Consider the following 12,014-nt stretch of genomic DNA (forward strand, 5'->3'; position numbering starts at 1 on the left):
GGGGTATTACCATGCTGACAACTTATCCCCTATCTAAAGGATAGGGGATAAGTTGCCTGATCTCGCGGGGTCCCGACGCTGGGGACCCCCGGGATCTCGCGGGGTCCCAGTCGCTGGGGACCCCCGTGATCTCGCATGCAGCACCCCGCTCTCATCAGGCCCCGGAACGAACATCGCTCCAGGTCTGATGACTGCCGATCACGGGGCCGGAGTATCATGATGTCACGGCTCCCCCCCATGTGATGTCACGCTCCGCCCCTCAATGTAAGTCTATGGCAGGGGCCAAGATAGCTGTCTCGCCCCCTGCCATAGACTTGCATTGAGGGGCGGAGCGTGATGTCACACGGGGGCGGAGCTGTGACGTCACGATCACCGGCCCCGTCATCAGACCCGGAGTGGATGTTTGCTCCGGGGCCTGATGAGATCGGGGTGCTGCGTGCGAGATCACGGGGGTCCCCAGCGTCGGGACCCCGCGAGATCAGGCAACTTATCCCCTATGCTTTAGATAGGGGATAAGTTGTCAGCATGGTAGTACCCCTTTAATGTCCGCATCAAAACTTCTGCCCTTGACAAAGCCGGTTATGGCCGTCAAAACTTCGGGGATCTTTTGTGTGTCATAGGTTTTTAAAGCATCATATGGAGGGCTAGTACTGCCTAGAGGAGGGATAGTAGCTGTGGCCAGAGACCGGCAAGATTTTCTTATGCGTAAAATGTTAAATAACTTTTTGGCTACTATACTTTCATACTGGCTACAACAGAACTTCCTACTTATAACTATATATACTGGTAGAAACCACTCTATATGCTTGTAAGTTTAATACACTATTTCTGAGCACTGGGGTTTTTTAATTTAAATTGATAAAATAAAAGTGATAATTTTAATTGGGGGGGGGAGGGTTCCCTAATATATATATATATATATATATATATATATATATATATATATATATATATATATATATATAATGGATTAATGCAGTACATATGTATTGTATTGATCTGCATGAACAATTGTATTATTGCTCATACAAGTTCCCTAGGGTGGGCTAAAAAAATTAATGATTAAGAAATGTTTTTAAAATGTACGATAAATAAATCCCTCTTATAATAAAAAATCACTCCTCTTTTCTCATCCCCCCCCCCAATAAAAAAAACCTGTAAACAAAACTCAAACAACGTATTTGGTATTGCCGCATGCAGAATTACCTGAACTATTAAAATATCATGTTATTGCTCTTGCAGTGTAAATCAACAAATACAAATACCAAACACCAGATTGCATTTTGTGTGTAGATATATATATTTTATTTTATTTATTTTTTACTATGGAGCTGTTTTAACCACCGTCCTCTATGCAGTGGTTTCCAACCCAGTCCTCAAGGGCCAACATTTTAGTTTTTTTCAGTTACTCCCTTGGAAATGAATAGTGACAAATTCTAATCCTGGATTGTTGGTGGGCCCTGTGGACTGGGTGGGGGACCTCTGCTTGATTACACAGACAACCCATTCTATCATATAAAGTTATAGGGGTTATAATATGACAATTTTATACATTTTATCTTTGTAATTGAAAAAAATAGTAAAACATAACAAGTCATTGTAGTGACATTGGCCTGAAGAATAAAGATAATGTCGGCTTTACCACACAGTGAATGGCATAAAAACCTTGCAAACTCTTTTTTTTTTTTTGTTTCTTAGTATATTTTATTGTAAAATAAGTGATCTCATTACAAAGTATCATTGGTCCAGCAAAAAACAAGCCCTCATTTGGCTCTGTAGATAGAAAAAAAGGAATTGTATGGCTCTTAAAGGGGTACTCCTATGGAAAACTTTTTTTTTTAAATCAACTGGTGCCAGAAAGTTAAACAGATTTGTAAATTACTTCTATTAAAAAATCTTAATCCTTCCAGTACTTTTTAGGGCCTGTATGCTAAAGAGAAATCCCAAAAAGAAATGCATTTCCTCTGATGTCATTACCACAGTTCTCTCTGCTGACCTCTACTGTCCATTTTAGGAACTGCCCAGAGCAGCATATGTTTGCTATGGGGATTTTTTCCTGCTATAGACAGTTCATGAAATGGACAGCAGAGGTCAGCAGAGAGCACTGTGGTCATGACATCAGAGGGAATGCATTTATTTTTTGGATTTCTCTTTTGTATACAGCCCCTAAAAAGTACTGGAAGGATTAAGATTTTTTTTTATAGAAGTGATCTACAAATCTGTTTACGGTAACTTTCTGGCACTAGTGGATTAAAAAAAAAAAAAAAAAAAAAGTTTTCCACGGGAGTACCCCTTTAAAAGCAGGGTAGGAAAAAATTAAAATGCTTAATAAAAATGTTATGGGATGTTAAGGAGTTAAAAACAAAACAAAAAAGCCAAATGTTTGATGTTTTCAGCATGTATTATGTGGAGTTGATAATCTATACAGTGTTTTTCAATAAGATTGCATTTGTGTCTTGTATTACACATTTCTCCTCGCTTGTCTTATTGACCTATCCAATCTGTGTTATTCTCCGCACTTCTCCAGCGTAACATATGCGCTGCTAATACATTCTCATACATTTTCTCCTAAAATCTGGGAATTTTCAGTAATTTACACTTCTGTCCCAACCTGGATTTCCTAACTTGGTTTATTTCTTCACAGTAATAAAGTGATAATAAGAGATAAGGCATTTGGGGTATACCATGTGTAACCTCACTTATGGGTTTAGGCTGTCATAAAAACAATGTCACCCAGCTTTCCTGAAACCCCAAATGGCAAAACTAACCTTGTATGTCCGCAGTTTAGGAACCCAGAAGAGATGAGGGACAACCTCCTCTGTATTGATGCCGTAACCTATTAAAAGGGTACTACCGTGGAAAACTTTTTTTTTTTTTTTAAATCAACTGATGCCAGAAAGTTAAACAGATTTGTAAATTACTTCTATTAAAAAATCTTAATCCTTCCAGTACTTTTTTAGGGGCTATATACTACAGAGGAAATGGTTTACTTTTTAGATTTCTCTGATGTTACGACCACAGTGCTCTCTGCTGACCTCTGTTGTCCATTTTAGGAACTGTCCAGAGAAGCATATGTTTGCTATGGGGATTTTCTCCTGCTTTGGACAGTTCCTAAAATGGACAGCAGAGGTCAGCAGAGAGCACTGTGGTAATGACATCAGAGGAATCTAAAAAGTAAAGTGTTTCCTCTGTAGTATATAGCCCCTAAAAAGTACTGGAAGGATTAAGATTTTTCAATAGAAGTAATTTACAAATCTGTTTAACTTTCTGGCACCAGTTGATTAAAAAAAAAAGTTTTCCACCGGAGTACCCCTTTAAGTAATAAAGGATAGGAGCCTGCCTGATAAGGACCCTAGTTTATTATCGATCATTTGGGGGCTATAAGAGTGTCTCTCCCTCTGGAGGACCTGCACTGTACTCTATGCAGTGGTTTCCAACCCAGTCCTCAAGGGACAACATTTTAGTTTTTTTTTAGTTACTCCATTGGAAATGAATAGTGACAAATTCTAACCCTGGACTGTTAGTGGGCCCTGTGGACTGGGTGGGGGACCTCTGCTTGATTACACAGACAACCATTGATTTCTATAAGATATGTGTAATGCTTCATTTCTCCTGTGGTGGCACTGCAGGGAAATAGAATCCTTGCTGGTTGGTTCTTCCGGCTGATATCTTGAAGCTCTGCTATAGGGTACCACGTGATCATCTTACTTCCCAGGGATAAATTCCACAGAATTTCTATGCATGAACAAGTACATTTTGAATACATTACTTTTATTTCACCATTCAATAATCAAAAATGTTGCTAACCTGGTGCCTTTCGAAATTCAGATTTTTGCTGATATAAGGGAATTTTACTGTATTAGGCTTCAATATTACAACTTCTCAGTATATGTATTTTTTACAATTACATTTCAGGTTCAGCAAACTGGAGAGAGAAGAGACGACGAAAGACAAGAAGTTATCTGAGGCATGAGGAAGAGTTGGCAGTAGACCTATTGATACATTATAAAGGTGAGAGACTTTTCATCAAATGTTCAGGTTTGAGGAGACCCACAAGAAGACCAATGGTCTTGGTTTCTATTGGGTGCAGAGATGGCTGTCACACCCAATCCCTTGACCGTGAGTTGGGAACCTTCACCGTGAATTGGGAGCCCTGTTATAAAATTTGCATTGATGCTGAAGAGCTTCTCATCTGGGGTAATATAAAATCCTGGGGTGGAAGATTAAGCTTGTCCATGATACAGAACAGTCCTTACGTTCCTCTTCCCCCACCAACTCCTAGTCCACCACTGCATTGCCTTCAACTTTGCTGATACTATCCTGGTATAGATTTTCATCACTACCATATATTAGAATATTAAGCTTGACAATTTATGATTTCCTATGATTTGATTCCATACTTTTCTGTTGAAAACCTGTGAATCCTGCTTCCCCCACCCACTCATATAGAAAGCCTGTGAGTCCTACTTCCTACGTCCACTCATATAGAAAGCCTGTGAGTCCTCCTTCTCCCACCCACTCATATAGAAAGCCTGTGAGTCCTACTTCCTACGTCCACTTATATAGAAAGCCTGTGAGTCCTCCTTCTCCCACCCACTCATATAGAAAGCCTGTGAGTCCTACTTCCTACGTCCACTCATATAGAAAGCCTGTGAGTCCTCCTTCTCCCACCCACTCATATAGAAAGCCTGTGAGTCCTACTTCCTACGTCCACTCATATAGAAAGCCTGTGAGTCCTGCTTCCCCCACCCACTCATATAGAAAGCCTGTGAGTCCTACTTCCTACGTCCACTCATATAGAAAGCCTGTGAGTCCTCCTTCTCCCACCCACTCATATAGAAAGCCTGTGAGTCCTACTTCCTACGTCCACTCATATAGAAAGCCTATGAGTCCTCCTTCTCCCACCCACTCATATAGAAAGCCTGTGAGTCCTACTTCCTACTTCCACTCATATAGAAAGCCTGTGAGTCCTCCTTCTCCCACCCACTCATATAGAAAGCCTGTGAGTCCTACTTCCTACGTCCACTCATATAGAAAGCCTGTGAGTCCTCCTTCTCCCACCCACTCATATAGAAAGCCTGTGAATCCTACCTTCCCCACACATTGGTAGAGAATGCCTGTGAGTCCTACTTCTCCTGCCCACTCATTGAGAAAGCCTGTGAGTCCTACTTCCTACGTCCACTCATATAGAAAGCCTGTGAGTCCTCCTTCTCCCACCCACTCATATAGAAAGCCTGTGAGTCCTACTTCCTACGTCCACTCATATAGAAAGCCTGTGAGTCCTCCTTCTCCCACCCACTCATATAGAAAGCCTGTGAGTCCTACTTCCTACGTCCACTCATATAGAAAGCCTGTGAGTCCTCCTTCTCCCACCCACTCATATAGGAAGTCTGTGAGTCCTACTTCCTCTGCCCACTCATATAGAAAGCCTGTGAGTCCTGCTTCTCCTGCCCACTCATATAGAAAGCTTGTGAGTCTTCCTTCTCCCACCCACTCATATAGACAGCCTGTGAGTCCTGCTTCTCCCACCCACTCATATAGAAAGTCTGTGAGTCCTCCTTCTCCCACCCACTCATATAGAAAGCCTGTGAGTCCTGCTTCTCCCGCCCACTCATATAGAAAGCCTGTGAGTCCTGCTTCTTCTCCCCACTCATATAGAAAGCCTGTGAGTCCTGCTTCTCCTGTCCACTCATATAGAAAGCCTGTGAGTCCTGCTTCTCCTGCCCACTCATATAGAAAGCCTGTGAGTCCTACTTCCTACGTCCACTCATATAGAAAGCCTGTGAGTCCTCCTTCTCCCACCCACTCATATAGAAAGCCTGTGAGTCCTCCTTCTCCCACCCACTCATATAGAAAGCCTGTGAGTCCTACTTCCTACGTCCACTCATATAGAAAGCCTGTGAGTCCTCCTTCTCCCACCCACTCATATAGAAAGCCTGTGAGTCCTCCTTCTCCCACCCACTCATATAGAAAGCCTGTGAGTCCTCCTTCTCCCACCCACTCATATAGAAAGCCTGTGAGTCCTACTTCCTACGTCCACTCATATAGAAAGCCTGTGAGTCCTCCTTCTCCCACCCACTCATATAGAAAGCCTGTGAGTCCTCCTTCTCCCACCTACTCATATAGAAAGTCTTTGAGTCCTGTTCAGTCTCTCTCCTGCTTGTTGTGGGTTCAGGGTAAGGTGATTGTAAATTGTATTGTTTTCTGGTAAAAATAGGGACCACTGTCAGGTGACATAAAGGTGGGTATTTGTATTGTGTGGAGTTGTTATTCTTGTTTAGGGGCAGAAAGGGTAATTATTATTTTTATAGGGAAACATAGGGGGCATTATTACTTTCTTAGCTGCAATATAAAGAGCAGTTCAATGCACCACTATCCAGATACTGTGCCTAACTTGGAGCAACTCTCCGCTATATCACTAATTCATCCAGGGAAGCCAAGGTACCAGATCGATGTATTTATAACGTAACCTTCATTACATCTTCATAAGAGATTACAGTACAAAACTACATAGATAAAGCACAACCCATGAGCAGATGTGGTGCTGTATTGGAAAGAAAGCAACCATGTTTTTTTTTATTTATTTATTCTGCAGCCAGAGCCAATTGCTGTCTTCTATTATTTTTTAGTCGCACATGCCCTATTACACAAAGCAATGTGTGACCGACGAATTATATTATTAAACTTTTCACACCCAACAATCAGCCAATATACGAGCTGGGTCTGTTTCATGGGGGAGATTATCAGCCTATTCTCCTGCTAATCACTCCATGTAATAGGGCTCTTTGGTTGGTTTATGCATTTATGGGACCAACCCTCTGTTAAAGAGGTACTCCCCTGCCCCAGTGTTTGGAACATTTTGTTCCGAACGCTGGGTGCGGGCTGCGGGGTTCGTGACGTCACGGCTACGCCCCCTCAATGCAAGTCTACGCCCATAGACTTGCATTGAGGGGGCGTGGCGTGACATCACAAGGGATGTCATGACCCCCACAGCCCGCACCCAGCTTGCGGAGCAAAATGTTCTGAACGCCTGGGCAGTGGAGTACCCCTTTAAGATTTACCATTTGGTGGCCAAATATTTGGTGCCCAACTAACACTGCCCAGTTTTTAAACGTTCCATAGCTTTTAGCACCAAGATTTATCAAAAACTGTGCAGAGAAAAAGTTGCCCATAACAACCAATCAGATTGCTTCTTTATTTTAAAAAATGCCTCTGAAAAATAAAAGAAGCGATCTGATTTCTTGGAAAAAAAATTCCAGCTCCCAAAAATAAGATAAAAGTCCCAAATTTATTTCACATAAGTAAAATTTATGAAAAAATTCAAAACAAAAAGGTGGTTTTAAAAGCATAGCAGAAACGCGACGCGTTTCGAACCATCATGGTTCTTAGTAATTTTTTCATCAACTTTAATTATGTGAAATACATTTTGGACTTTTCTCTTATTTTTGGGAGCTGGAATTTACACAGATTTTTTGTTCCTGTTCATGCCAAGTATGCGGCTTGGCTATCGGTTCCGTGCTTCCAAGTAACCATAGAAGTTCCTTCAATTCAAAGAAACTACAGGGCGGTGAGCTGCTCTTTTTTCTATATATGCATAAATCTGATTACTTGTTATGGAACAAACTATGGGATAAATCTCCCCGCAAATGTGGGATTGGGATGGAAGCTCCAGGTGACAGGACCCTTGATACATCCTTTAGTATTGCTCCCTTTAAAGGGGTACTCCGCCCATAGACATCTTATCCCCTATCCAAAGGATAAGGGATAAGATATCAGATCGCCGCGGTCCCGCTGCTGGGGATCTCCGCTGCGGCACCGCACTATCATTACAGCACAGAGCGAGTTCGCTCTGTGCGTAATGACGGGCGATACAGGGGACGGAGCAGCGTGACGTCATGGCTCCGCCCCTCGTGACATCACGGCCTGTCCCCTTAATGTAAGTCTTTGGCAGGGGGTGTGACGGCCGGCATGCCCCCTCCCATAGACTTGTATTGAAAGGGGCGGGCTGTGACGTCACGAGGGGGCGGAGCCGTGACGTAACGATGCTCCGGCCCCTGTATTGCCCGTCATTACGTGCAGAGCGAACTCACTCTGTGCTGTAATGATAGTGCAGTGCCGCAGCGGGGATCCCGGGGCTCCCCAGCAGCGGGACCGCGGCGATCTGACATCTAATCCCCTATCCTTACCCCTTTAAGCCTACTATTATGATATTATGTGAAATCTTACGGACTTGGATTTGCACCTTATCATATGAAGTAACACACACTTCCCTGCCATATCTCCAACAATCCTGCAACCACTCCAGTATCTTGAACCGCGCGGCAGAAATTTAATGAATTATGGCCACGTACCAAGACGTCTGTAATTGTCTTTGCTCTGTAGTGTGTGAAGACCTCTAGGTACCTGCGGAGCTTTCATGTATCCTGTGAGTGTAGAACAATGAGTAGGAAAAGTGACTTATTTCTCATGGGACTTTTTATCCGGCACTATGAAGTCTGTCCGGCCAAGCAGGAAGATCTTAAGTCACGGGCGTTGGAATAACTGCGTCGGATGGATTTGCATCCTTGAGTTTTTCAGCCTATATGTCTACATTAATCTTAGTAATAAAGCTCTGGGGAGATTCTACTTTCGAGAGCAGAGAATAATCTATGTCCGATAAGAGAAACGCTTTCATAACTTGCACTTAGGAAATCCAAGATAAATTTATTTTGTAGAATTTTAATGATTTGATCTCAGAAAAATTGCTCCAGGGCCGAGCGCAAAATCTGTAAGTGGCCCCCGACCTACCATTTGCTGTTTGTATATAAAGATATGACAGTACATCTAGCATAAAAATCCATTTTCTTTTTATTGACAAAAGTATAAAAAACAAGCTAACTTTATTTTTGCAATAGGGTTCATTAAAAATACATTAAAAAAAAATGATGTATTAATACATACGTATTTCAAATTTATCCCTTAAAAAAAAAGATTTAATACATCAAAAAGGGGCCCATAAACAGCTCCACACTTTTCTGGGGTTGTGTCTTATATTGCAGCTTAGCGCTTTTAACTCCTTGAGGACGCAGTAAATTTTTTTCCTTCTCACCTTTAAGAGACATAGCTCTTATTTTTCCTTCCACAGAGCCATATGAGGGCTTGTGTTTTGCGCCACCGATTTTACTTTGCAATGACATCTTCCATTTTACCATAAAATGTACGGCGCAAATATTATTTGTGGGGAATAATGAATAAAAAAAAAAAAACACTTTAGTTTTTACGCAGTGCACTATTCAGTAAACTGACACAGTATCTTTATTCTGTGGGACAATGGGTTGGGGGGTTAGCGCAGCCCGGGGCTCGCCCACGTCCACTTTCCCTGCCTACATGACAATCCGCCATAAGCAACAGATCCTCAACTGGACGACGCTCCCTTCTATGAGTAAGTCGCAGAATGCAGAAAAGTCCAAAACAATAAAACACAGTGCAAGTCAGGAAGCAGGTCAGCACACAATGGGTAAACTAAAGCACAAACCAGGGAGCAAAAAACATGTAACAGAAAACTGACAAGTAGAGAAAGGTCTATAAAGCCAGGTCAAAATGAGATAACAGCAAGGTACAGAAACAGATAGCCAGACAAGGCCTGGCGCTTGCAGCTCCTGAGTGGCCAGAGAGCAGCATGTGATGCCTGGCCAAGTGTGATTGTCACATATTATTATTTATTATTATTATTTTTTTACAGAATAATTATGCTTAAAATCTGATCTCTATGGGGGAGATGTATCAAAACCCGTCAAGAGGAAAACTTGCTGAGTTGCCCCTAGCAACCAACCAGATTCCTTCTTTCCTTTTTCAGAGGTTTTTCAGGAATGAAAGAAGCAATCTGATTGGTTGCTATGGGCAACTCGGCAACATTTTTCCTCTGGACAGGTTTTAATAAATCTCCCCCTATAACTTTATTTTTCCATATATGGGGGTGTTGGTTTAGATGGGACTTTTTGATCACTTTTTTTTTTCTGATATATGATGGGATTACAAATCAGCAATTCTAGAGTTTGGTATTTTTGTTCATTGACGTGCGGGATCATAAACCTTATATTTTAATAGTTCGGACAGTTCCGCACATGACAATACCAAATATCTTTGTTTTTTTAATTAAATTTTTTTACATTTCAGATTTGTATAATGGGGGTGTTTTTATGTAAAAAAAAAAAAAAAGTTTTATTTTATTTTATACTTTTTAAAGGGGTACTCTGTTCCTTTGCTTTCGGAGCTCCGCTCCCCATTGTCCTGAAGTTATTGTTCCGAACTATGTGTGTGCGGGCTTCCGTGTTCAGGGCCGCCCCTCGTGACATCACACCCGCCCCCTCGTTACGTCATGAGGGGGCGGGTGTGACGTCACGAGGGGCGGCCCTGAACACGGAAGCCCGCACACACAATAACTTCAGGACGCTGGGGAGCGGAGCTCCGAAAGCAAAGGAACAGAGTACCCCTTTAAGTCCAGATAGGGGACTATTAAAAGCAATAATTCGATTGCTTGTACTTATCAGTACTATATATTGATATAGTACTGATCATTACTATCAGCGCTCTAGGCAGACTGTACAAGAAGGTCAACAACGGAGGAGGGTAAGAGACCTCCGGCCACACTTTTAGCGATTGCGCTGTGGGGGTCCGATGGGCAACTGAAACCGACCGGCACCACCATTTTCCTCCTTTAGATTCTGTGATAGGCATTGATCACAGCACCTATGGGGTTAATGGTGTACATAAACTAGATTGGTGCTAGCAGCGGGTACTTACCTGCTATGAAGCATGTCCCCCAGGAGTTAAAGTGAATGGGAATTACCTGCAATACCACTTACATCCTGAGCACAGGGGTGGCACTTTTTTTGGGAAGAAAGCAGCCATGTTTTTCTAGTCCTGTACAAACCACGTCACTGTGACTGACCCATTAGGACAAAATACCTATGTTATTCATTTTACTAGATCAGAGTTGAGTCGTTATTGCCGTCTTCTTCATGTTCAGCTCCTCTACATGTGCAGGTTAATTTGAGCAGAGAGAGAAACAGCAACCAGACTCCAGTGGTGCCGCTGATCTTATAGGGGTAATTGGATCAGACAGGATAAAGTCCAGTCCACATCTGATGTCTATGGCCAGCTTACTCAAGTCCCTTGTACATATGATCCAATAATTGTTCATTGTTGATCAGTGATCAGCGATCAGCGCCCGGTAGCTATCTGTAAATGGAGCACACATCCTCCCTTTATCTCCAGGTGATGAAATGCTCACTCCTCCATATCAGTTATCACTTTACTCTCCTCTCTTTCAGCTATATCCGGGATAGCAAGAGAGAAATCAATAGTAAATAGTCTAATTCTAATAAAGTACATTCAATAATATATTGCATCTTGTCGTGAAATCTAGGCAGGTTTACAATGCGGGGTCAGCGCAGGTCACAGACGTGAAGAATAGCCGCCTGAGCAGTGACCGGTAATTAAAGGTGATGTTCATGAGCGTCTATAAGGAAAATAATTAGACACTTGACATATCAGCTGAATTATCACACTTTTTCCAATACCTTGTTAGACACTCTCAATGGTTTTCATATCAGCTGCAGTCAGTTTGGAGGACTAGGCTTGTCTATGCATTATATAAACAGCCTGTGCATAAACCGGTGCAATGCTTCTTTTCACCAGTGGTGGCACTGCAAGAGAATTGCACACTTGCTTGCTCTGTAGATTACAACTGGGCATTCCCACCGTATACTGACCCTTCCAACAAAGAGGGATTGTTTAAAGCAGAGAATTGCGCTTTACATTTAAAGGGGTTAAAGGATAACTCCGGGATGTAACAACTTATCTCTTATCCTAAGGATAGGGGATAAGTGTTAGATCGTGGGGGGTCCAACCGCTGGGGCCCCGGCGATCTCCCGAACGGTGCCTCGGCTCCCTGCATGAAATGCGCATCTTCGACCACCGCACGGAATGGCAGCCGACACACCCCCTCCATGCAGCTCTATGGGAGAGCCGGA

At 42.5% G+C, this 12,014-nt stretch overlaps 1 protein-coding gene across 4 annotated transcripts in view; it reads left to right on the plus strand.

The window, feature by feature from the left end:
* Positions 1-12,014, plus strand: part of RAB27B (RAB27B, member RAS oncogene family) — a 293,415-nt gene that overhangs the window by 166,372 nt on the left and 115,029 nt on the right. For all 4 annotated transcript variants that reach the window (XM_056544881.1, XM_056544884.1, XM_056544887.1 and 1 more), the window contains one exon: positions 3,916-4,011. The gene's annotated coding sequence lies outside the window, so the exon portion shown is untranslated. The remainder of the gene's footprint in view (positions 1-3,915; positions 4,012-12,014) is intronic.

This window comes from Hyla sarda, chromosome 1 (assembly GCF_029499605.1).
Source record: "Hyla sarda isolate aHylSar1 chromosome 1, aHylSar1.hap1, whole genome shotgun sequence".
Taxonomy (NCBI): domain Eukaryota; kingdom Metazoa; phylum Chordata; class Amphibia; order Anura; family Hylidae; genus Hyla; species Hyla sarda.